At 38.6% G+C, this 26,840-nt stretch overlaps 2 long non-coding RNA genes and 1 other non-coding gene across 5 annotated transcripts; 2 read left to right on the top strand and 1 right to left on the bottom strand.

The window, feature by feature from the left end:
- The first annotated feature begins 13,263 nt into the window (after positions 1-13,263).
- Positions 13,264-13,370, top strand: LOC141616653 (small nucleolar RNA R71). The gene has a single exon (XR_012530985.1). It is a non-coding gene; the product is annotated as a small nucleolar RNA R71 (small nucleolar RNA).
- Positions 13,371-17,970: 4,600 nt separating this feature from the next.
- LOC141615020 (uncharacterized) lies at positions 17,971-25,510 on the bottom strand. Its single transcript, XR_012529553.1, has 2 exons — positions 25,199-25,510; positions 17,971-18,152 (listed from the first exon to the last, which is right to left on the bottom strand). It is a non-coding gene; the product is annotated as an uncharacterized LOC141615020 (long non-coding RNA).
- LOC141611858 (uncharacterized) lies at positions 19,900-22,925 on the top strand. 3 transcript variants are annotated; one of them, XR_012528840.1, is made up of 4 exons: positions 19,900-20,438; positions 21,197-21,303; positions 21,999-22,178; positions 22,571-22,925. It is a non-coding gene; the product is annotated as an uncharacterized LOC141611858 (long non-coding RNA). The 3 variants fall into 3 exon arrangements; XR_012528841.1 differs by having other exon boundaries at positions 21,197-21,276; XR_012528842.1 differs by having other exon boundaries at positions 19,901-20,438; positions 21,999-22,077.
- Positions 25,511-26,840: the final 1,330 nt, after the last annotated feature.

Below are 26,840 nucleotides of genomic sequence, written 5' to 3' on the forward strand. Positions count from 1 at the left end.
TTAAAACGATCAAATACAACCCCCCAATTTGGTTACCGTGACGAACTTAGGCAAAGCTGACATTTTCCCATCTCCCTGTGGAGATCGACCCGACTTCCCTAGCTATATTAGTTAGAGCCAGTTGGTTATTTTTGATAGGTATACGACTGCCCTGTCACTAATCTACTCCTAATCTAATCTAAGAGAGCTTAATCTAATTAAACTAAGGAAGCTTGGTTTAATCTAAGAAAACTTTGCTTTAATCTAAAAAAACTTCGTTGTTAGCTAGGTAATACAATGGGATATTTATACTAAAAATTAAGTACAAGAATTAGGGTTACAAAGGGCTTAAATGACGATTAAGTCCTTAAGAGAAGAGTGGTGTCTTGCTAGTCCCGCACGGCCATGCACGTCTTCCCATTGCATAGAAAATCTTGCTGTATAACAATCCGCTCGTCTTGGCTTGGGGACGCCCGTCCTGAGTCTGGGACATCCGGGCCGACCTTGGGACGCCCGTTCTAAAGGGCTTCTCTTCTTGTCTTAGCTTTGTTGCCTTGTGATCCGTGGGGATCATCAAGGGGTCGTGGGGTTTCTTTGTTATTGCCCATTCCTTGCTTTATTGACTTAGGCCTTTAATGCTAGTCTCCTCTTTGGGGCTTGGTCGTTATATGTTTATCAATTTAGCTCCGTTTGACTCCGTTTAGGCAAGGTTAGTGCTCCTCTTCTACCACGGACACCCAACCTCATAGAACATGCATAATAGGAAGCTAAAGACAAGAAATGACCCTAATACACACTAAAAAGCATAGGAACTAGGCTAGTTAGGGGACTAAATGTGCGTAAATATGAGTCACATCAAACATCCCCAAACCAAACCTTTGCTCGTCCCGGGTAAAGAGGTGACTAGAGCTAGACCATTATTTAAACTATCCTAATAATATAACCGATGTGAGACAATTAGCGGGTCTCACTCCGTCTCTTCAACTCACAACAAGACATCCATGAGGTAAGATGCCTTCTTGTAAGGCAAGGTGGGGTTTGCCAAAATGGCGATACATCCAAGCATTAAGTACTCAAAATAAGTAATGGATGAATCTACAAAAGAATAGCCACTTTCCTCATCTAAGTGGCGGAAATCGTCTAAAGGGGAAGCAATCTAATGGTACACACTCCATTGTAAATATCATTTTTCCAAGCTACTAAGTCTAAAAGGATACCAACAAATCACCTCCAAATTGTGTCAAACTAGGGTACCTTTGTCCATAATCGCTAAATGTTTTCGTCAAGAGTAGACTCCTTATGGTGTTAGAAACACTGTAGGATCGCGGAATTCCCCCTCTTGTCTAAACAAGAAAAAAGGTCGTCCCCTCTCCACCATGCAACAAAGTAGGATCATCAAAGGATAAAAAGGATTTCAAGATGCATGAGTTTCATAATGGTAGTTTGCTTTTGATTTGTGTTTCCCCCCAAATTGTTGTGGCATTAGACTTTTTGAGAACATTTATGTGCCATTTTTTTGATGTTTGGCATTTTGATACTTGGCAAATTTTTCAATCTTTGCATTTTTGAACATTTTTCAAAGTAAACCCATTTTGTAGCAAGGGTACTTTTATTTGAAGCATAGGAGTCTATTTTTGCTCCTCATTTCATTTGATGCAATTGCAAACTTTTGACTTTGATTTGGTACTTAAACTCAATTTGGTGATTTTTATGCCCATTCCCTTTTGTTGACAAAAATTGATGATAGAAGTGAAAGAACGGTTGCATGGCTTCAAAGCTCACCTTGGAATAAACGGAAGCCAAGGAGTTATCACACCACAAGGTACTCTTGACTAGGCCTTAGTCCATGGTTCAGAACATACTAGTATGACACATCCTAGGGTGTCTTGAGGGTATTCTATCAAACAAAGTCTCAAGGAGAAAAATTATCTACAAGGGCCTTATATACACTTGTCAAGATTCCCAAATAGACATTTTCACAAAATTTTCTAACCATGCAACTACATTCCATGATGCAACTATTATATATACAACCTAATGCATATGCTTCTATCAACTATTATGCCACGCAAACTCTTACCAACACATTGGTTCATACCGCATCAATCAAAATATAGCCACATTGTCATTAACATACAAAAAGGAGGAAGGAGATTTGGAAAGATCATACCATGCGGTCTTCTATTTCCTTCATGCCTCAAATGTGGTGTAGTCGACCCAATGTGATAAGAGTGACAAACAAACAAATATATACAATATATACAATTCTACACTACAAAGGAAAGAACATGTTTTTGGAATTTGAAATTTTCAAATTTTTATGGATTTTACTTTTATGAAAATAAAGAACATATTTTTGGGATTTTTCAAATTTTTATGTATTTTGGAATATAAATTCTCATCCCCCACTTTATTTTGGACATTGTCCTCAATGTACATGTAGGAGTAGGAATAAAAAAGAAATACATGTTTTTGGATTTTTAAAGTTTTATGGAAATTGAAGTACAAATGCAAATGCATGAATGCATGCTTTAAGTAAATGCAATTCTATATGACATATATAAGAAATTAATGCAATCTAAACTACACTAGATGATGCATGTTTTCTATTTAAACTATGGTCACCTATGATCAAACCTCTCCAAACCGAATTAAGCACTATTTCTAGTGTATAAAGGAATAGGTTTGGTCATTAGTGACTATGCATGAATTCAAGTCTATATGCAACTAACTATATGAATCATGTGAGATATATTACAATGCAACAATACTTGAGAGATAGGGAAAAGGTATCATACAAATGGATGTGGTGTGGTTAACCACCTTTAGCCATCTTACTCATCATCATCGTCATCATTGCGGTTTCCATGTCCGCTAGATCCTCCTTGGTCATAGCCTCCTCCTTGGCTAAAGAATCCCCCACTTCGGTCGCCAAAGTTCCCTCCTTGGTTGTCATAGTTAGGGAACAAGAGATGTGGTTGAGCTAAAGATGGATGAGGGCCTCTATGGTTGATGTATCCTTGTTGAGCCATGTTGTAGTAGGAGGGGTATTGGGCCCAGTAGTTGTCAACCCTCCCATCGTGCACTTGAAGATCAACATTTTGCATGAGCTTCATCAATTCACTCATGGATGGAGCTCTCGGATCTTGAGGAGTGAATGGTACATGTGGTGTTGGGTAGGGTAGAATGGGTACATATGATGGTGGTGTGTCACCCCATTCCGGCAACTCGCGAGGTCGATGGGGCGCTTCTTCTCTTGGTGGTAGGTGGTCAAGGATCTCATTGGGGAGAAGGTAGCTTGGCCTTGGCGAGTACCGGCTCAAGCGGGGCTCGGTGGGTGGTATGTTCCACCCCATGAGAATAAGTGGTGTGCATCCCTTGGTGAACCACTCTACACTTCCGGCTTGATTGTATCTACACCAACGATGGTGGTTGAAGATAGCATCCTCATCTATCAAGGTGTTTCCCTTGAGCTTTTCATATTTTCCATCAAAGTTGAACCCGGGGCAAAGTTCATTGGCCAAAATTGTAATTACGCCCCCATCACAAACGTTTTGATTGGAGAATTCCCTTGTGCAAAGTCATTGAATCTTGTAACTATCTCAAGGGGTGTGTTGAAGTTGTAGGGCCTTGTCCCTTGCACATTCAAGTAAGACTCTAGAAAGGTGAAGTCGAGAAGGGTGCACCTGTCTTACTCTAGCCTTCCATTTATAGTTCCGGCCACAAACCGCTCACTAATCCTAATCACCAGATGGTGGATAGCAAAAGTATAACATTGCTTGTAGGAATGAAGTTCTCTCCCAGAAATGGCCCTCCATAGGTGGTTAACAATAAAGTCGGAGGGCTTATCGGTGTCATTCCTTGGTACTTAAAGACCAAAGATACTTGCAAATTGGTCTACCGTCAACCTATGGTCTCTATTGCAAAGACGGAAGTCCATACCGATATCTTTTCGCCGATTATTGACAACATGGAGATTACACAAAAACTCTAGTGTGAGACTCAAGTAAGTGTCCTCGTGGACATAGAACATCATCTCAAGACCCAAGCCATTGAAGAATACCTCCTTTTGACGCCTTATGCCAAGTATTTCTAACACATCAAGATCGATGAATTGAGTAGGTTCATAGTTCTTACCTAGCAATTGGTCAAATCGTTGGCGGTGTTCATTATTGGTAAAGTGTACCTCCGGGAAATACTCAAGTTGTGCAACATCCGGTATCATTACATTCTCTTGGCCCCTTGCCTCTCGTGAAGCGGTTGAAGTAGCACACTTGCGACGCTTGGGCGCGGTCTCGGCGGCCTTCTTACTCTTGATCCTTAGATTCATTCTTGCTTGATGTGGTTGGTAGGGACTTGTTCAAAAAGCTTGGATTAGTGATTGTGATGGGGTTTTGGTGATGGAGATTGTAAGGAGGATGATGAGATGTGGTTTTGATGTTGATAAGATAAGGGAATATGGATGGTGAGGGAGGCGTTTATATCAAAGAAAGGTGCTGGGACGAGCGGGCTAGGGGTTGGGTTCGGGCGTACAAAACTGCAGCCCAGCATTCATCCTCTGCTGTCCGGGCGTCTTGACGTCGAGTCGAGCATCCTGAAGTTGCTGCACGGGCGTCGTGTCAAGGAAACGCGCGGATTCTATTCCAGCAGATCCTCCTTGTTTTGAGTACAGCTCAGGTCGAGCGATTTGAGGTCAGATCGAGTGGCTCAGAAACGGGGTCGGGCGTCCACTGAATAATCTGCCCATATTTTCAACAAGGGAAATTTTTTGCTTCACGCACCGTTCAGGACAAGCGTCCTAAATTTGGCACGAGCGGATCAGTATCTGGTCGGGATTCTATCTCTTTCGGTTACTTGTCGTTAGGAGCACCTAGACCAAAACACAATTTATAACTTCACAAACAACTCTACAATTAATAAAGAGGCAAGTAAAGGTCGGATCCCAAGGGACGGGAATTGAGATGAGATTTCTATTGCAACTAGTGGTGTCTTAAGGGTGTCACAATTGGGGTTTGAATATAAGATCACTAAACTAAATAGCAATGAAAGTAAATAAGCAAGATGAATTAAAAGGGGTGTAAACAATTGATAAAAAGCACTAGGGTGTCATGGGGTCATAGGGGATTCATGGGAATTGATCATACAAACATGTTCTCAAATTATAAGCAAGCAATTATTGTTGTGATGGATCGAGTTGGTTTATATCTTACAATCCTAGGAAAGTTTGGGTCCCGGAGCCGAATCGATTAGATTGTACAATACCTACAAGTCGACTTAGTCTTCCCTACTCAACAACATGCATGCTCTAATGAGACTCGAGTTGGTTTATGTCTTACAAGTCTCATTGAAAAGATAGGTGATGGGTAAAAAATGCAAGGATTCATAGGCTCGCATTTCATCAAACATAACATGTGCATGAGTTGAGATCATAACAAGCAAGCAAATAAACCATGAAAGCATATTAATTTAAGCATGAATCATTCCCCATGTTGGTTTCCCCTAATTACCCATTAACCCTAGCTAAGTGACTACTCACTCATTATCATGTTGAACATGCTAGCAAGGTTGTCAATTATACCAACAAAGTGAAACATGATGAATAAATGAAAGTAATTAACAATAATTAAAAAGGTATTAAGAGAATTATACCTACTAATGATTCCAATAATAAAGCAAAGAATAAAGAAGTACTTGATGCTTGATTGAGAGGTTGTCAATCTCCCAATAATAACCCAAATAATCTTCAATTACCCAAAATAAAGGATGCACAAGAGAGAGATTAAGGAAATAAAACTTGTATTAAAACTTGATTAATTGTTGATTACAAAATTAAAGAGAGATTTGATTGATATTTACTACTCTAAAGATTGCTAAGAAGAACATGCTCTTCTAATTAGACTAATGGGGTATTTATAGTAGCGATTAGGTGGATGAATTAGGGTTAACTAAGGGCTTAAATGATGATTAAGTCCCTACTTAAGGAAACGCCGGTCTTTTTGGAAAGACTCCGGTCTCTAGGGAGACTCCAGTCTCTAGAAAAAGATGTGCATCCTTCCTTGAAGCTTGAAGAAGACGAAATGGGTCTGCCTGGGAATCCGGGCGTCTTTAGCACGGGACGGGCGGATTTGGTGGTTTCTGCCCGGGCGTCTTGGGGTTAAGACGCACGTCTTCTGGAGTTTGTGCCCGGGCATCTTGGGGTGAAGACGCACGTCTTGTGGAGTGGTGGACGGGCGTCTTCAGGGTAAGACGCACGGATTGCTGAGCAGTCTCGTTTCTTCTTCTTTTCTTCCTTTTTTCTTCATAAGATCCTTGGGGATTTCCTCGGGGATGCAAGGATCTTTTCTCATCATTGCCCATCTACTATAGTATGTACAAAGGCCTTCTAATCTTGTCTCTCCTTGATGCTTGGTCATTGAATTCAATCAATTTAGTCTCGTTTTGCCATGAAAATGCAAGGTTTGCACTCCTTTCCTACCAAGGGATCAAAACCTCAAAGAATATGCAAAACAAAGAACTAAAGACAATAAATGACCCAAATGTGCACTAAAAAGCATGGGAACAAGGCTAATTCGGGGACTAAATATGCTCTAATTATGGTCACATCAAATATCCCCAAACCGAACCTTTGCTCGTCCCGAGTAAAGAGGTGACAAAGACTAGGACCATTATTTAAACTAACCTAATAACATAGCCGATATGAGACAATTAGCGGGTCTCACTCCGCCCCTTCAACTCACAACAAGACAACCATGAGGTAGGATGCCTTCTTGCAAGGCAAGGTGGGTCTTGCCAAAATGGCGACACATCCAAACATTAAGCACACAAAACGAGTAATGGATGCATCTACAAAAGAATAGCCACTTTCCTCATCTAAGTGGCGGAAATTATCTACAAGGGAATCAATTCAAGGGTACACACTCCTTCATAGATGTAATTTCTTCAAACTACTAAGCCTAGAAGGATACCAATAAATCACCTCCAAGTTGTGTCAAGCTAGGGTACCTTTGTCCTCAATCGTTAAATGCTTTTGTCAAGAATAGACTCCCTATGGTGTTAGAAACACTGGAGGATCGCGGAATTCCCCCTCTTGCCTAGACAAGAAGAAGGGTCGTCCCCTCTCTACCATGCACAAAAATGGATACGATGGATAAAGGGATCGATAGATATTCGAGTTTCACTTTGGGAGTTTGCTTTTGTTTTTGTCTTTCCCCCCAATTTCTTGTGGCATTTGACATTTGAGAACACTTTCTTGCCATTTCTTTTTTATTTTTGGCATTTCAACACTTGACAACTTTTCAACTTTTGCATTTCTTTTTGAACATTTTCAAAGTCACCCCATATGTAGTGAGGGTGGCTTATATTTGAAGCTTTAGGAGTTCTATTTTTGCTCCTCTTTTCATTTGATGAATTTTTGCAAACTTTCTTTCACTTTTCATTTCATTGAACTCAAATTGACTTCTTTTTGTGCCCATTCCCTTTGATGACAAAAATGTGGTAGAACATGGATGATGGATGCATGCATGGTTTCAAGGGTCACCTTGGAATAAACGGTAGCCAAGGAGTTATCACACCACAAGGTACTCTTGACTAGGCCGTAATCCATGGGTCAAAGGATACTAGCATGACATATCCTAGGGTGTTTTACAAGTATTCTAACAAGCAAAGTCTTAAGAAGAAAAAGCATCTACTAGGGCCTATATACACTTGTCAAACTTCCCAAGTAGACGGTTTCGCAAAATTTTTCTAACATGCAACTACATGCCATGATGCAACTAGCATATAAACATCCTAATGCAAATGTTTCTATCAACTAATATGACATATAAACTAAATGCAAGTCCTAAGTTCACATTGTTATACCGCATCAATCAAAATAAAGCCACATAGTCATTAACATAAAGAGGAAAAAGGAGATTGGAAAGATCATACCATGCGGTCTTCAATATCCTCATGTCTCGGATGTGGCGTAGTCGATCAATGTGAACAAGGATAAAACAAACACAATATATACATGACTACACTACAAAGGAAATGAACTTGTTTTTTTTTTGTTTTTCAATTTTTATGGTTTTTCAAATTTTTCGATTTTTTGAATAAAAGTTAAGTTAGAATTCCCCATCCCCACATTAATATGGGCATTGTCCTCAATGGCCAAAATGATGGGAAATCATGCAAGCATGATGCATGAATTCTACACTAAATGCAAGCTACACTAATCTATACTACATGATGCATGGGTTTTTGTTTATGACGGAGAGCATAATTTAGATTACCTCCCGTTGCGTATGCATGTACTTCCCCAAACCGAGTTAGACATTATTTCTAATGTCTTAAAGTTGGGGGTAGTTCATGCACACAAATGCAATGCATGAAACTAAATTTGTCATTTTGGATTTTCAAAAGTGGGAACAATAAAATAAGAACACCTCAATGGGGCCGAGGTGTTAGTCCTCTATGTTGCTAGGACTACTCCAACCATGATCAAGATAAAGTAAATAAAACAAAGAAAGAAGTAGACAAACCTCAAGAGGGTAGGAGCCTCCAAAGCTTGCTAATCTTCCACCATATCATCATTATCATCGTCTTCCTCAATAGAAGTGGACTCATCACCACTTCCCTCTTCACTTTCTTGTTCACTTTCTTCACCATCCTCCTCTTCTTCATCACTAGCCTCTTCTTCAATGTTATCATCAACAACCTCATCACCGACAACCTCATTGTCACCCGGAATACCCCTAGATGCACTCGGAAAGAAGATCTCCCTATCCGCCCAACTAGGCAAAGCACATGAAGGATCAAGTAGTCCTTGCCTAGCTAAATGAAGGAGGGGTGGATATTGGGCTAAGTACGCATCTTCCAGATCCTTGAAAGCTTGTTTGTGCATCTCTTGCATAAGTAGAGTCACATAATCATTGCTTGCTTCAACACCTTCGGCTTTGAACTCTTGGTACTTGAAAGGATAGGGTGGTGTGACAATGGAAGAGGAGGGCATTTCAATTTCATCCCTTTGTTGTCGGATGATGTATTCGGCTTCTTTTGAGAGGAGAAGGAGGTAGTTGGTCCGATGGACACTCAAACGACAAATCTTGGAAGGCAAAGTAAAAGATCTAGCCTCATTGGTGAGCCACCCATATTTGGTGTCAAGAGGGTTATGAGTGACCCACTTGTACTTGTTAATCATAGCATCCATGTCAATGAGATGACCACCTTTCTTTGCCACATACTTGCCATCCTTGTTGAAATTTGGATCAAAGAACTTAGCCAAAAGAGTGACTAGACCTCCATTTATGATAACGGTAGTGCCTTGCTTTCCACAATCAACATTTAGCCATCTTTTCACCAAAAGCCTTAGAGAAATGTAAGGCTTGGTGAATTCCCTTCCAATATTTAAGGCCGACTCAAGAAGAATACAATCGAGCTTGGTAAAGTGGTTGGTGTCTTTTCTTGCAATGATGGTATTTCCGATGACCTTGTGCCACACTCTAATGCCCGGATGGTGGACTAATAGAGCGCGACTAGCATGATAGTTCTCAAATTTCCTTCCGGAAATCGCCTCCCAAAGAGGAGCGGGGTCATACTTTCCGAAATTCTTGAAAAAACTAGGTGAATCACTAAGACCCAATACTTTTCCCAATTTCTCAAAGGTGATGCGCCTACTAGCATTAGCAAGGCGGAACTCGATGTTTTCTCTAGTGTCTACCTTAGTAACTTTCAAAGAACTCAAGAATTCTAAGGTAAGGGAGGGGTATGTCAATTCTTTTGTAGCAAACAATTTTTCCAACCCCATGGCTTTAAAGAAGGCTTTGGTTTGTTCAAGGACACCCAACTTTATTCAAGGCATCTTCACATATAAACTTGGTGGATAGAAAGGATTTTCTAGCATACTTGGCAAATGTTTCCCTATGGGAGTTAGAAATGAAAATTACCTCCGGATAGTTCGAAAGTTGAGCAATTTCCGGAGTTGTCGATGTTGTTGCTTCCAAGGGAGGTTGTTGTTGTTGCACTTCCAAGTTTGAGCTAGCTACCACCATAGCCAATGAGGCTTTCTTTGCTTGAAGACTCTTTTGTCTTGTTGAGAGTGCATTTGCCTTAGGTGCCTTTGTTGCTCCTTTTGTCCTTGCCATTGATGATTGAACCAAGAAAAGAGTGAAAATCTTCAATTTCCAAGTATACCCAAATCGATTTCAAGGTGAAAGGCTTTGCCTTTATAATTTCAAAAATCGACTCAAAGGTTGAAGATTTTGGTGCTTGGTTTGATTTTTGTTGAAAGAGGAGTGATTAATTGTTGTTAGAAGGATGTTTTGATTTGATTTTGATGAATGTGGTTGAGGAAATCTTGTTTTGGTGATGGAGAGGATGAGGGTTTTGAGTTTTGGGGTTCATGGGTAGTGTTTTGAATGAAGGAATGAAGAAATGAATGAGGGATGGGGTTTATAAAAGACCCGAAAAATTTTGAATTGCAGGGGAAGACGGGAGTCTTTCCTTCGGGACGCTCGGATTCTGCCTGTTTTGGCTTCAGAATTCTCGCCTAAACACGGGCGTCTTTCAGCAAAGACGCTCGGATTCATCAACTGCGAAACGGGCGTCTTCTGCTGAAGACGGACGGATTCTCTTCCAGTGGATTTTCTTGTTTTTCCCAGCCAAAAAGACGGGCGTCTTTCCTTTCAGGACGGGCGTCTTTCTGAGGACGGGCGGATTCCCTACCAGGACGCTCGGATTTACCAACAGTCCCAAAATTTCAAATTCTCAGCACAGATGGACGGGCGGATTCTGACAAAAATGCCCGGATTGCCTGAAGACGGGCAGATTCCCTCAAAGACGCTCGGATTCTGCCTCTTTTACCCGGATTCAGCTTCTTCCGTGCTCTTGCATATCCCTTGTCATTTTTCATTCTTCAAATCCCGTGTTCTTCATTGTGGGGGCACTACTAAGGCATGAATAGCCTAGGCAATTGCTATCCCCACACTAAGCTAAAGCACTACACATCAATTGAATCATTAGTCCCTCCCTCACTTCTCTCAAAAATGATAATTATCTTGATCAAAGCATAAAAATCCAAAAATGACAAAAATGCAATGTAAGAATTAAAATGTGAGTTAGGGAGTTAGAAATATTTACAAATGGTGGTTTAGGGAGGACTCTACCAAACTCTCATCCTTAGTGAGATGTCATGGGGGCATGTCCAAGGTGTTGTTGATGTTGCTCAACACCTTGAAGAAGTAATCAAAAGCTTGTTCATTATCATGATAAAGATCTTCAATAGACCTTTGCCCTTGTTGTCGGTCTTGATCGATAGCATTACCAATATAGGGATTGAAAATCCCTTCAAACTCATCGTCCCAAAGACCACAAACTTCATCTACTTGATCACTAAAGATCTCTTGAGTTGACGGAGACAACTCTCCCAATTTCTTGTTTTGGCCAATGAGGCCATCCTCTTCATTGCTTGACTTTGGTGAGCTTTTCAAGCTCTCTTTGTTACAATTCACTTGCTCTTTGAATGGAGCATCTTCAATTTTCTTCTTCCATTTGAATTCCGACTTCTTCCTATCATCCTTCCGGCTATAATGATCAACCATAAAACATGGTTCATGCAAACGGGGAGCTCTCATGGTCTTGTCAAGATTGAAAGTTATGCTCTCATCTCCCACTTCTAGAGTAAGCTCTCCATGCTTCACATCAATCACCGCACCCGCGGTGTGTAAGAAAGGTCTTCCTAGAATGATTGGAATGTTGGAGTCTTCTTCCATGTCAACAATGACAAAGTCCACCGGGATGAAAAATTTCCCAATTCTTACGGGAACATCTTCCCATATCCCTAATGGTGTCTTCGTCGATCTATCGGCCATTTGGAGTGTGATATTGGTGCTTTTAAGCTCTCCCATCCCCAACCTTTTACTCACCGAGTACGGCATAACACTTACACTAGCCCCTAGATCACATAAGGCTTTGTTGATCGTGGTGTCGCCAATGGTACACGGTATTGAGAAGCTTCCCGGATCTTTGAGTTTTGGAGGTGAACTCCCTTGAAGTATTGCACTACTCACCTTAGTGAAGGCGATAGTCTCAAGCTTCCGGATCGACTTCTTCTTTGTGAGGATGTCTTTCATGTATTTTTCATAGGCCGGCACGTGATTGATTAATTCCGTGAAAGGAATTGAGACTTCTAAATTTTTCACAATTTCCATAAATTTTCCAAGTTGGTCATCAAATTTGGGCTTGGCTTGACGACTTGGAAAAGGAAGTCTAATCACAATGGGCTCCTTCTCCTTGACCTTGTCTTCATTTTTCCTTAAAATTTCTTCTTGTGATGGTTCTCCATCCTTGGAGTTTTGCACAATTTCTTTTTTGTCACTAGCTTCTACAACTTCATCCTCAACTTGCTTCTTCGGTGCTTCATACCTTGTACCACTTCTCAAGTGAATGGCACTAACCGTTTCATGTCTTGGGGGATTACTTTGAGGTGGTAATTGCCCCTTTTGTCATTGTGAGCTTGAAGATGCTAGTTGAGTCAATTGGGTTTCCAACATTTTGGTGTGAGCTAGAATGTTGTTGATGGTGGTTTCCTTTGCTTGACTATCCTTTTGCATTTGAGTGAAAAACTCTTGTTGATTCTTTTGCATTTGAAGGACCGCTTTTTGAACATCAAAACCTTGGTCATTTTGTTGATTGTATGGAGATTGATTTTGGTAACCTTGGTTTTCGTTGTAAAAGGGTCTTTGATTTTGGTTTCTCATGGGAGGTGGGGTGTATGTTGTTTGAGGGTTTTGAACATTTTGGCTTTTGTATGGGAGATTTGGATAGAATTTGGTGTTTTCATTGTAATAGTTTGAATAAGGGGTACCACTCTTGTATGCTTGGAAAGCATTCACTTGTTCATTTGTTCCCCTACATTCACTTTGGTCATGTCCCAAAGTTCCACAATTCTCACATATCCCACTTGGGATTGATGAAGATGCCGTCATGGCATTAACATGATGCTTTGGTGATTTTGAGGCTTCTTCAAGTCTAGCCATAGCTTTTTCAAACTTCAAATTGATGGTATCAATGTGAGCACTAAGTTGAGCACCCAATTGAGTAACGGAGTCCACTTCATGCTTTCCTCCTCTAGTAGCCTTGCGAGGTCTACTATATTGTGAGTTATGGACCGCCATTTCCTCAATTTTGTTCCAAGTTTGATTGTCATCAACTTCGGTGAACATTCCATTTGATCCCATGTTGAGAATGTTCCTTGAATCTTCATATAGACCGTTCCAAAATTGTTGTACCAAGAACCACTCGCTAAGTCCATGGTGAGGACATGAGCGACAAATTACCTTGAATCGCTCCCAAGCTTCATACAAAGATTCTTCATCCCTTTGCTTAAAGCCCGTGATTTGAGCTCTTAGCATGTTAGTCTTTTCCGGTGGATAGAACTTTTTGTAGAAAGCTAAAGCCAACTTCTTCCAAGAATCAATTCCGAGAGTAGCTTTATCAAGGCTTTTCAACCATTGTTTCGCGGTGCCAATTAGAGAAAAAGGAAATAAGACCCATCGAATTTGGTCTTGAGTTACACCGGTTTGAGAAATCGCATCACAATAAACGCAAAAAGCCTCCATATGAGAATGAGGGTCTTCACTAGGCATCCCTCCAAATTGGCTTCTTTCGACTAATTGGATAAATGCGGATTTGGCAATCAAATTTCCGGTTAGATGTTGTGGTGTTAGAGTACCATTGGGTAGATTCTCCTCGGTGGGTACGGAATGTGATGAAAACTTAGGCATTGTGGGTTGATTTTGTGTTGGATTTTGTGTTGGGTTTTCCTCACCTTCTCTTGCAAAAGGGTTGATGAACTCAATAGTATTTGGTTGAATAACCTCACTAACACCTCTCAAAGTTCTCCTAGCAAGTCTTCTATTGGTTGTCAAAGTTCTTTCAATTTCGCGATCAAAAGGTAACAAGTCACCTTGTGACCTTCTAGACATGCAAAATATCAAACAACTCGAAAACAATTAGAACAAACCTTGAGGAGTTTTACTTCCCCAAGGCAAAGAAAGACACAACTAATAACAATATAAGAAAATCTAAATCAAGTTAACACCGTCCCCGGCAACGGCGCCATTTTTGGTCGGAATTCTATCTCTTTCGGTTACTTGTCGTTAGGAGCACCTAGACCAAAACACAATTTATAACTTCACAAACAACTCTACAATTAGTAAAGAGGCAAGTAAAGGTCGGATCCCAAGGGACGGGAATTGAGATGAGATTTCTATTGCAACTAGTGGTGTCTTAAGGGTGTCACAATTGGGGTTTGAATAGAAGATCACTAAACTAAATAGCAATGAAAGTAAACAAGCAAGATGAATTAAAAGGGGTGTAAACAATTGATAAAAAGCACTAGGGTGTCATGGGGTCATAGGGGATTCATGGGAATTGATCATACAAACATGTTCTCAAATTATAAGCAAGCAATTATTGTTGTGATGGATCGAGTTGGTTTATATCTTACAATCCTAGGAAAGTTTGGGTCCCGGAGCCGAATCGATTAGATTGTACAACACCTACAAGTCGACTTAGGCTTCCCTACTCAACAACATGCATGGTCTAATGAGACTCGAGTTGGTTTATGTCCTACAAGTCTCATTGAAAAGATAGGTGATGGGTAAAAAATGCAAGGATTCATAGGCTCGCATTTCATCAAACATAACATGTGCATGAGTTGAGATCATAACAAGCAAGCAAATAAACCATGAAAGCATATTAATTTAAGCATGAATCATTCCCCATGTTGGTTTCCCCTAATTACCCGTTAACCCTAGCTAAGTGACTACTCACTCATTATCATGTTGAACATGCTAGCAAGGTTGTCAATCATACCAACAAAGTGAAACATGATGAATAAATGAAAGTAATTAACAATTATTAAAAAGAGATTAAGAGAATTATACCTACTAATGATTCCAATAACAAAGCAAAGAATAAAGAAGTACTTGATGCTTGATTGAGAGGTTGTCAATCTCCCAATAATAACCCAAATAATCTTCAATTACCCAAAATAAAGGATGAACAAGAGAGAGATTAAGGAAATAAAACTTGTATTAAAACTTGATTAATTGTTGATTACAAAATTAAAGAGAGATTTGATTGATATTAACTACTCTAACGATTGCTAAGAAGAACATGCTCTTCTAATTAGACTAATGGGGTATTTATAATGGGGATTAGGTGGATGAATTAGGGTTAACTAAGGGCTTAAATGACGATTAAGTCCCTACTTAAGGAAACGCCGGTCTTTTTGGAAAGACTCCGGTCTCTAGGGAGACTCCGGTCTCTAGAAAAAGATGTGCATCCTTCCTTGAAGCTTGAAGAAGACGAAATGGGTCTGCCTGGGAATCCGGGCGTCTTTAGCACGGGACGGGCGGATTTGGTGGTTTCTGCCCGGGCGTCTTGGGGTTAAGACGCACGTCTTCCGGAGTTTGTGCCCGGGCGTCTTGGGGTGAAGACGCACGTCTTGTGGAGTGGTGGACGGGCGTCTTCAGGGGAAGACGCACGGATTGTTGAGCAGTCTCGTTTCTTCTTCTTTTCTTCCTTTTTCTTCATAAGATCCTTGGGGATTTCCTCGGGGATTCAAGGATCTTTTCTCATCATTGCCCATCTACTATAGTATGTACAAAGGCCTTCTAATCTTGTCTCTCCTTGATGCTTGGTCATTGAATTCAATCAATTTAGTCTCGTTTTGCCATGAAAATGCAAGGTTTGCACTCCTTTCCTACCAAGGGATCAAAACCTCAAAGAATATGCAAAACAAAGAACTAAAGACAATAAATGACCCAAATGTGCACTAAAAAGCATGGGAACAAGGCTAATTCGGGGACTAAATATCCTCTAATTATGGTCACATCAGTAGCTGAGATGAACGGCCTCACTGTAAATCGCGCAGATCTTATGTCAGTGAATTATTTTGTCTGAAGCACAGCTCGGGTCGAGCGGGCTACTGCCGAGACGGGCGTCCTGATCTGCTCCTTGTCAAACTTTCAATCGTTTCATGCTAATCCTTTACCTTGCACCCTTTGTAATTCCTTCTTTTCACCATTTTCTGAAATTTTCCTCAAAGAGTAGATAAAGAACTCTCCCTCACAACTCTCATGTAATAATCTAAAAGTATGTTTGGTATTATACAATGCGAAGTTTTAGAAACGTATATGTTACACATGGTGGTTTGAGATAGGACTCCACCAAACTAGTTTGAAATGTTGAAATCTATTGTCCTTAGAGCTCAAGGTTCTTAAAAGTTGGTCAAAAGCTTGTGAATGGTCCTCGCGTAAGCATGAATAAGTTTTGAACCATTTTGAGATAAAGTGGGGCCAATCCAAGGCGGACTTCCTTTCGAGCTTCTTCTTTTTCTCCTTTGCTTCATCATGATAGCCTTCCCGGCTCTTATAACTAAAAAACTTGAGATTCTTGTCATAGGGGGTTTTCCGGTTGCTCCTATTTCTTCCAAAGTTGATGACGAAAATACTTGGACTAGTCAATCCTCCAAGGATAGAAGGTGAACTTTCATGGCATTGATGATGGGGTGTCTTAGGAGCTGGGATAGTGGGTGCCAAATTTCCACATGTAGACTCCTTGTTAGTTTTATCTTTGAGCTTCTCCACTAAGTAATTCTTGTATGATGATTTGACGTTCTTGAGAAGATCCATAATGTCATCTCCAACTATCATGAGCTCCATAGTGGGTGTGAGAAGGTCCTCATGTTCAATAAGGAAGAGGCATTCTTCCTCTTCATTGAAATAAACTTCAAATTTCTCAAGGATGGGTTCCCCAAGAAAGCTAATCCCATAACTCCATTCATCATTTGAGTCCATCTTTCCCTCATCATCTTCTTCCATAGATGCGTCATCATCGCTTTCTCCATATGAATCATAAATAGGGGCTTTAGTTCTCCTCAATAATTCTTTCTCCAACACCTCAACATTCACATCAAATGACACACCCTCATACTCACAAAGGCTAAGAGTATTTGGCTTACTCAACCTCATATCTTCTTCATCAAACACCACACTTTCATACTCACAAGAGCTCAAGGAGATTGGCTCCTCTCGCTTCTCATCAAAGGTAACTCCTTCAAACTCGCATTCATGATCAATGTCAAAGGAATGGTGATGAGTAGTTACTTGGGCTTCCTTCATTTGGGCAATTTGAATTGCCAACTCCTCGCCATGGGTAACAATGCTTTGAAGAACATTGTCCCTATTTTGGCTCTCCTTTAAAACTTGTTTGAAGAAATTTTGTTGATCTCCCATCATTTGGAGAACCACATTTTGAATGTCAAGTTCATGCTTATCTTCTTGTTGTGGGTGGGTGTGAGAGTGGTTGTATTGTGGCATTTGGAATTCATTGTAAAGTGGGTATTGGGAAGGTAGTTGTTGTGGATATTGGATGTGCGGGTTTTGGTGGGAAATGTTGGGGTAGTAGTTAGAACTTTCATTGTATGAGTAGTAAGGTAGGTTTGTGTTGACTTGCTCCTCAAACTCCTCATACCCATAGTCATACTCAAAAGATCCACCACAAACATCATGTACCAAGTCTTGGGTCCTCATCATAGCCAAGACAAAGATACAACTACAAACATGGGAACTACAATAAAATGGTAAGAACGAACCTTGAGGAACAAGTTCCTCAAGGTTAAAGCACAATTAAACTAAATACAAAAAACGAAATTCCCAAGGAACCAAGGCTCCTCAAGAAGAAGCACAACTAGAACTAGACAAAAGAACTATTCAAATACACAACACCGTCACCGGCAACGACACCATTTTAATGAGCGTGTCTCAAACACATTTATACCCAACTACTAGCATAGCAAGCAAGTCGGGGTCGAACCCAAAAGACGGGGTGTGACACCCCGCGATAAAGCGGAAAATATAACTTATAAAATTCAAGCAGAAATTTGGAGAATTTTTGAAACTTTTAAACTTTAAAGCACGGGTTCATTAAAATCTAAAACACAAATAAAGAATGCGGAAATAAAGATTAAATTATACAAACGTGATAGTCAAAGGTGAGGAAAAATATATCCCTCGAATGACAATACAATAAAAGGTGAGTCTAAACAATCCTAATAAACCAACTACTAGGCCAAAGTGCTCGCTAGCTCACACATGTCTTCACCCGATAAATGCACCAGCTAATACCTGTCATTCATGTAAACATGAACGCCACAGTCAGTGGGGAGTAACTCAAGGTTCTCCCAACCACAAAATGTCGAAACGAACATAATAAAGAACTAAAACAAGTAAGTCATATCAGATACTTACAAAAGATAAGAAATCTAGTTTATATGTAAACATGGCAGTTAAATGAGATGGAACAAGATAGACCAACATTAGCATAATAAAGATTCAACTATTAATGTGAGACAATTAAATAATGTGAAAGACAAGGATACGGTCATTTATGCAAAAACACACATTTCAAGGAATTACAACATAGATATGAGACTAGAATCTGAATCATGTGAAGCGGTTAAGTAGGGATCAATCGATGCAAATTACAAAATAGAAACTGTAGCCATTACTTGGAAAACCACTTAACAAACATTGCACGGGACGTGGCTACTAATGTCACATTCATACTTATGGCTTGCATCTCACCATAAGAACGGATGGGAACATCAATCCCGACGATCATATCGCAACTAGAGGGCTTATAGCTCACCCCTAGTGTCCGATAGGCACTAGTAGAAAAAAGGCTAATTGCGGCTCTCTATTTGAGGCGTTTTAGCTCACATGCCGCAAATAAAAACCAAAATTGCTATATCACGCCCCCTGTTTTACTTGTTACGCCCCCTACTTTTTCATTTATTCCTATTTTACCCTTGGAGTATGTAACTAATTAAAGTAAAAAAATATTTCTCGTTTTTTAGTTTATGATTTTCGGAGAGGGGTTTTACAAAATTATAATCGGAGACGTTTTTTAAATTATTGTTTTATAATTATTTGATTTTGGTAATATCTTTTACAATAACTAATAATTGTATTATAGTAAATGATTTTTGTTGAACTTTTCATTTTTGATTTAATTATCGCTTTGTCGTAACTGAGTTTGGGGCAATTTTTAGAGTAATTAATTTAATATGTACCCGGTGTTAAAAAGACGGATTTTCCACCAACTATTGCATTTACTTAAAATTTCACTATTTAAAAAAAAAAAAAAAAAAAAAAAAAAGTGGCCTTGTCTTGTGAATTACAAGACGCGGCCATGGTGGTGTCATGTGAATTACAAGACGCGGCCATGGTGGTGTCATGTGAATTACAAGACGGTGCCATGGCCATGTCGTGTGGTTTACACGACAGAACCATTGGTGTGTCATGTGGTTTACATGACAGGTCAATGACCATGTCTTGTAAGCCACATGACAGTGTCATGGCCGTGTCTTGTAATTCACACGACATGTCCTTGGCCATGTCTTGTAATCCACATGACGGGTCCTTGGCTGTGTCTTGTAAGCTACATGACGAGGCCAATTTTCGTATTTTTTTTAAATCGTGTTATGTGTGCCGCTAAATTTTATTTTATTTTTTAAATCTTGTAATCATTATTCTTGAAACGATATAATTTTTTCATTCATTCATTCTAGACGATTTTTTGTAACGATTTAATATCGTCTTGAATGAATGAGTACAATTTAATTTTGTAAAAAACCGTCTCAAAAAATCATAAAATAAAAAACTAGAAATATTTTACATAACTAAATACATAGTTTAAGGGCAAAATAGGAATAAATGAAAAAATAGGGGGCGTAACAAGTAAAACAGGAGGCGTAATATAGCAAATCTCATAAAAACCCAATTTATTTAATTTTTAAAAAATATTGAGATCATTTAAGGCGTTTTTAATATTAAACGCCTCTAATAAAACATATGCGGCGTTTGACTTAATAAACGCCTCACACACTGAATCGCTAATACATACATGCACCAACCTTATCTGTTCACACTCAGATTTCGCTACACCAACCCTCTCTAGTCACTCTCTCACATCTCATAGCTACTCTCTATATCCGTCACCACCATGCGAGCGACTTCCTCACCTCACATCTCTGTCACCACCACACGACCGCACAAAAAAGCCAGGAACAAAATTTAATTCGCAATTGGTTCGATTTGTGCAAAAAGGAAAGTGGCGTTGATGATGAACATGGCTGCATTTCAGTTTCGAGTAAGATCTTCTAATTTAGGATTAATTGATGCAGTATTTGATTAAGTTGATACGAATTGGGGTTTAGGGTTTTGTTATTTGTTTCGATTGATTCAATCAAGCTATAGATCTGATATGATATTTGTTTTTTTCTTGTTATCGGTTTGGCGGCCGTGCATGGTATTACATCCCTCGCCGCACGCCACCACTAAAACGAACGCAAATACAACTGTTCCTCTTCTATTCGTCTTCCTTTCCTCAGTCTATTTTGTTTTAAAAAGGTATTATTTCTCTGTTGAGTAATTTGATTTTAGTTATTTAGGGTTTCTTTGTAATCGTTTTCTATATTCAAATTCATGTCCGATTATTTGCTTCAGGTTGTTGAATGGACTTATTGATGTTGTTGATGATAAATATTTATTTGCTATCGTGCTTTATGTACTATCCTAAATTGATTTGCTTTCATGAATATGATAACTGAAATTGGGGTTTTTTGAATATCTGGTAAGACTTGTTGTAAACTCATAAAAAATTTCAGTCTTTGATATTGTGATGTTAATATGTTATCTAGGTTATCTCTACATTTCAAGAAAATCTATGAATTGGATCTTGAATTAAGTTTTTCGTTATCGAATCACCTCCTCTTAAAATCCGACCTGAAAGGAATTAGGTAATGATTTTGTTGATGATAATGTGTATAGGTAAGAGTTGTATAAGCTCCAATAAAGGAAGCATGTACCAATCTACCATCATGACACCACCACCAATAGTCTGGTCACCACCAGGGATCTCATTTCCTAAGGAATAGTTTTGCGTATTTTAAATTTAAAACTTTGGTATTTTATTGCATAATTATGCTATTATGGTGTTTATGAAGTTAAATAGATGATGGTTTTGGGTGTGTAATCCAGAAATTATTTCGAATCTATACTGAGATGTTGTTTTTTGTATTTCGTACACATCTTCATTCCATATTCTGAAATGCAGTGACTTAATTTCCTAGGCTAGGTTCTAATATCTCCTTATTGCTGTTGACCAGATCTAACTAACTAGAAGCAATATTGATGAAGTGGCACTACCTCAAGGCTTGACTTTCAGCTTGCATTTACTCTTATTCAGGCGAGTTTGGCATTTACTCTTGTTCAGGTCCATAGCCTTTATTTTTTACCTACATTCAAATTACAACCCAAAAGATCATGTGTTGCTTACTTTTGTCATGTAGCTTGTGGTCATTGCAAATTTGATCTATCTGAATATTGTCATATCCCTTTGAATTGCCATTTGGGTAATAGTTCTTTGCACACACATCCATTTTATTCGTTCATTCTCAAAATATATGATGCAATCAGACTATCAAAAGCAATATCTAAGTAATAGTTTTGAGATACCTGGAATCTCAGCTCACATGGATTCCACTAGAAAACGAACACCTGACCCTGGAGGATAAGTCTGATAACAAGAGTATAAATAAAAAGAGACCATCGCCATCATCAGCAGCTGTAAAGTTGAAGGATTTCTCCGTGGTAGTTAAGAAGACAAGTGAGATAGACCTGCTACTCACTTTAAGTTTCCATCTGACATTTTTTTGATACATTTGAATAAGTGGTTTAGCCTGAAGCTGATAGTTTATGTTTGCGGTTTAGCCTTACATCCAACATTTTTTTGACATTTCCTAGGCTAGGTACACCATTTTTTTTTTAAATTCTTATGCTGCGCTTAAGGCACCTAGGTGATTTTATTCGTGTTCTTTTTGTTCTTATATTTGTGGTTGTTTACTTCTTGACAGTTAGCTGCATTGTTCAGAACTTTAACAATTTTCTTTTGCTTAAATCACTTGACAGTCTACAAGGCTCAATCTCAGGATGAGGAAGTCTTAGTTCATGTTGTTGCTTCTCTGCATATGGTTCATTTCAATTTCGGGTACTTCAGTCTCTTATTCATTGGCTATTAAATGCTAATGTTTGGATGCCTTTCTATGGTTAAGCCTATAGGCTTTATTATTGTATGCTGGATCGCTTAAGGTAATAATTCATGCCCATTATCCTTTTGATTATTGATACATCTAGCAGAGCCGTTGCTCCTTGATTATTGATACATCTAGCATAGCCGTTGCTCCTCTCATTTTACTGACACCCATGAATAATTAATGTTCTAATTCTTTGAAAGCGTGCGTTGAGGCCCTTTTGTGCTTTTATGTATATGCTCGAGCCTATTGGAATCAATTCGTAGGAAGGCTCCTGTTTTAACTAGAAAAACTTTTGAGTGTTCCAAATTACGTATTGAGTACTATGTCCGACTCCTAACATTCTATATCCCTAACCTACTATTGTTTGTCTTGATCATCTTCTGATATTTACACTTCGAATTGAGCCAAGAGTAACTTGAATGCTTATGATGGTAATTGTAATTTCAGATTTCAACCATGCTCTTGTTCTCTTGCCTGAGAACAAAGTTGCCACTGTCAGAGAAAAGAGATTGAAGAAGCTCTTGAGCTGAAGCCAGACTTCAAACCAAGAAAATTGAATGATTGTTCAAGAACAATTAATGATGATACAAATGTCCGGATTCAAGTTTAGTCTTATAGATACAAATTTCCAGATTCAAATTTAGTCTTTTAGATACTTGTTTGTAATTAATTAATATGTAGATTTTCAAGTATTTCTCTTTAAATCAAGTAAAATTGTAATGAAATTGTATTTTATGGAGTAGTATTTATTGTTCAAAATCATTAATTACTTTCTTTCAAAAAAAAATCATTAATTACTTAATTTTTTATTTATTGTGAGGCTTTTAATAATACCAAAAAAGCCACAAAATATTTTTTTTTATTAAAAAAAAAACTATTTGCTGCGTTTTTTTGAGAAAACGCCTCAAATAGAAGTGTTATTTGCTGCGTTTTTATGGAAAAAACGCCTCAAATTAGTGTGCTATTTGCTGCGTTTTTTTTGAAAAAATGCCTCAAATGAGTTTGTATTTGCTGCGTTTTCTAAACGCCTCATATAGGATTTCTATTTGCTGCCCCCCCATTTGCTGCTACTGCTAAAACGCCTCAAATAAGGCCTTTTTTGACGCCTCAATTTGCCTTTTTTCTACTAGTGAGGACCAAGACAAACAACAGACAAATACCAATATCTATAACCAAGCAAGACCTTTACTACTCATATATCAATATATAATTCCCCTGGTAGGACGACAATGGCACTCCCAAGACTCAGTCCTAGTCTAAATCTGGCCAGACTATCGGGACAGCATAGTTCCCGATTCGACATGCGGCAGGACAGTCCGCATCCAAGACCCGAACCCTAAATCGGAAATCGAGAACCCACAATCGGCAGGACAGTCCGAAAGAGGCGTAAAGAGAAGTCAAGCAATACGGTATAGCATAAAGGCATTATCAAACGAACACGACTCAACCAAGCGATGCGAATTAACTTCGAAAGAGACCACTACATGTAATGAACCGATGATAATCCAAGTAAGACATTTCATGCCAAATCATAATCCTGAATATGAATGAGTAACCCATTTCTTCAATAATTGTCACTTGAATAAAAATGTAAACAAACGGAAATGAACCATTTATAATAAGCAAAATAAGCATTCAATTATAAGTGACTCAATTGTAAGATAAACCATTTACTACTCACAAGGCATGGCTAATTACGTTGGACTCATATTAAAATGGAAACATGTCATTCAAATAAAATATAACGAGCGAGAATGAATAATTTACGTTATATAAAATTTACGGATTAAAAAGAGAATCCACACAAGTAACTTTTCATGAGCCTACTACTAAGCTTAAGGTTGGCCCAAATCATTTAATCACATAGTCTAACAAGAAAGACAAAGTGAGCCCAACTAATGCTTTCTGGTGATCCCAAAATTTAATTCATCAAAGTTTGCTAAAACAACTAGGATGAAAGCATAAGGGGTCACAAGGTGTGCAACCGCTTCCATGAACTCGAGTCACCAACCTCTCGTACCAACCATGGGCCGTGGCTAACACCAACAGCCCACAACCAGCCCCAGCTCAGCCCCACCGCCCACACACTGCCGCCACAACTCCTCTAACTAGCAACATCAAAGGTGAATAACTAGGTAAAAGAACATGTGTTCAAATGTGTATGAGACGGAAATTTAATTATTTTAAATAACCCGAACTTTGCGCCAAGGAACCCATAAATACGACTCAAATCAACCACTTACGCACACTATCTTAGCCACCCATGACAGCCCAAAACAGTCCACCCAGTCACTTTTACGCGGCTGCTAACAGTCCGCAAAACAGTCACGACAACTGTGCTGAACACGACCATGTCGAGCACTCTGACACGAGATTTCAAGGCATACACAGGATGAACTTATCATGTAACGAGGCAAGCACAAAAATAGTCTCAAAAGCCTAATCTACTCGTCCCAAAATAGACATCCACCTGTCTAAGCGAGTCCTAAACAGAGCTCGAGTAGACAGAGCTCAAGCAGACAGAGCTCAAAACAGACGGGGTTCAAACAGTCCACACCCAGCTTGCATTCTGTACTCACAACCACTCTACCATGGCTGACCAAACGGCCTATAATCAGCCCCCAAAAGCCCCGTGTAAACCAGCCCATGAACAACCATAAACGACCTGCACAAAATGACTCAAGAACAATCCATTTTTCGACTAAAAACGGCCCCAAAATACACAGCAAAACTGTCCCAACTAAAACAGTCCTAAAGCAGCCTGCTCAACACATTTTAACAGTCCCAAAAATGTCCCAAAGTACCTGCAAAGCGGACTCAAAAACAGTCCCAATTTACTGCACAATACCGTCCTAAGACTACTCGATTTCAGCACTCGAAAAACACAAATTTCGTTCCAAACTAGTCTAAATGAAGAGCGCATAAAAACAACCTAGTTCAAACATTATTTTGAGACGGAAATTATCAAACAAATGAGAAAAAAAACATAAAGGATCAAACTTTATCAACAAGAGCACATAAATCGACATATAAGATGGAATTTCGACATTTTGTCGAGTAACCTATCACCCTTACCTTTTTCCTCTCCTAAACGTCCAAGAAATCGCCCTAGGATGATCTTAAACCCAAAAATGGCACAGACTAGCTCAAAAACCGCATCCTTTGACAGACGGACGAAATGAAACATGACGAAAGTCTGGCTCTTTCTTACATACAGAGAAGGAGGACGAGATGAGGAAGCTATCAGTGTAAAATTTATCGAATTTGGTTGAGAAATGAGAGAGAAATCGGGGTTTGAATGGTCGAAAAATGGTGTTTGCAGCTCATGTGTTTGTATGTTGTTGTTCACTGAGTTTGGTAATTGGAAAAGAAGAAAGAAATGACGGGTTGGGGAGGGAATATAATAATAATAATAATAATAATAATAATAATAATAATAATAATAAAAGGATTTTATAAATGTAGAGTGTAAGAGAGGTAGGTGAGTGTGTTGTCGATACGGGATAGGTCGAAAATAAATTAGCCTCACATGTGAAAATGTGACGGTCTTATGCTAAACGGGAAAAAGTCTCAAATCTATATCAACTTAAGACGGAAAACTATTATCACGACTGTCACTATTGTTCGACCAAAAATATATATACATATATCCTTATATAAATTACGCCTTAAGAATATAATTTAATGATACGTATTTTTATATAAAAGAGCTTTTATATATTACTTTTATAAAAATCGTGTTTGAAATAAAATGAATTAAGTTGAATAATTCAAAAATATAAAATCAAGTAATCAAACGGTTTAAATAATTATAATTGTCAAAATGGGAAATTCGCGGGTGTTACAATCACCCCATCTTTTTAAAAAGTTTCGTCCTCGAAACTTGAAAATATAAATGAAAGGTTATAAAAAATAAAGCTGGAATTTTTGAATCGGTAACCAAAACATGTAAAAGGTTACTTATGGTAAGAATTAAAATTCTTTCAAAAGTTTCAAATAAAATTTTCCGACAGAACCAGATTCTCATCAAAGGAACGGAAGTGTTCTCGTTACTTATTCAAGAACATCACATTCCAAATCAAAGATAAGGTCAAAAGGCAAATCATTTGTATAAATCGAAAATCAAAATGCTTTCAAAACATTTATGAAGAGTTTTCAAAAGTATAGGTCTCATTCATGGAACGAAATTGCTCTAGTTGTGCACACAAGAACGCTAACTTTCCAAGTCAAAGACAAATTTAAATCAAAAATCACTCGCCGACAAGCGTAGAACAATTTATTAAACGTCTCTAATAACGAGTTCTAACATCCGATCAACGTTAAAATCAAAAGAAAAGCTAATACACTCAAATTTGCTTTTGCAAAAGCCAAAATAGAAATAAAGGTTTTACCTTTAAACTAAAAAGGGAGTCAAATTCCTGAAAATATAATATCAAACTTTGACAGAGAAATCATAAATAGATCAAAGTTAACAGAAATTGGATAAAATTTAAAGAAATCTTGGGTTTAGCAATTAAAATTATGATAAAGGAGTCTATACTCAAGGAACAAATAGGGAACTAAATCAAATTTTCATTTTCAACCCTTTTAAAATAGGTATAGTTTTGTAAGAGTAATATAAATTCTCAACAATGAACCAAAAATGATAGCTTGAAACGTTTAGAAATTGCACGAAATGAAAAGTAACTTAGATATCATAAAAATAAAGTACGCTAAG

The sequence above is a fragment of the Silene latifolia genome, chromosome 11 (assembly GCF_048544455.1).
Source record: "Silene latifolia isolate original U9 population chromosome 11, ASM4854445v1, whole genome shotgun sequence".
Taxonomy (NCBI): Eukaryota; Viridiplantae; Streptophyta; class Magnoliopsida; order Caryophyllales; family Caryophyllaceae; genus Silene; species Silene latifolia.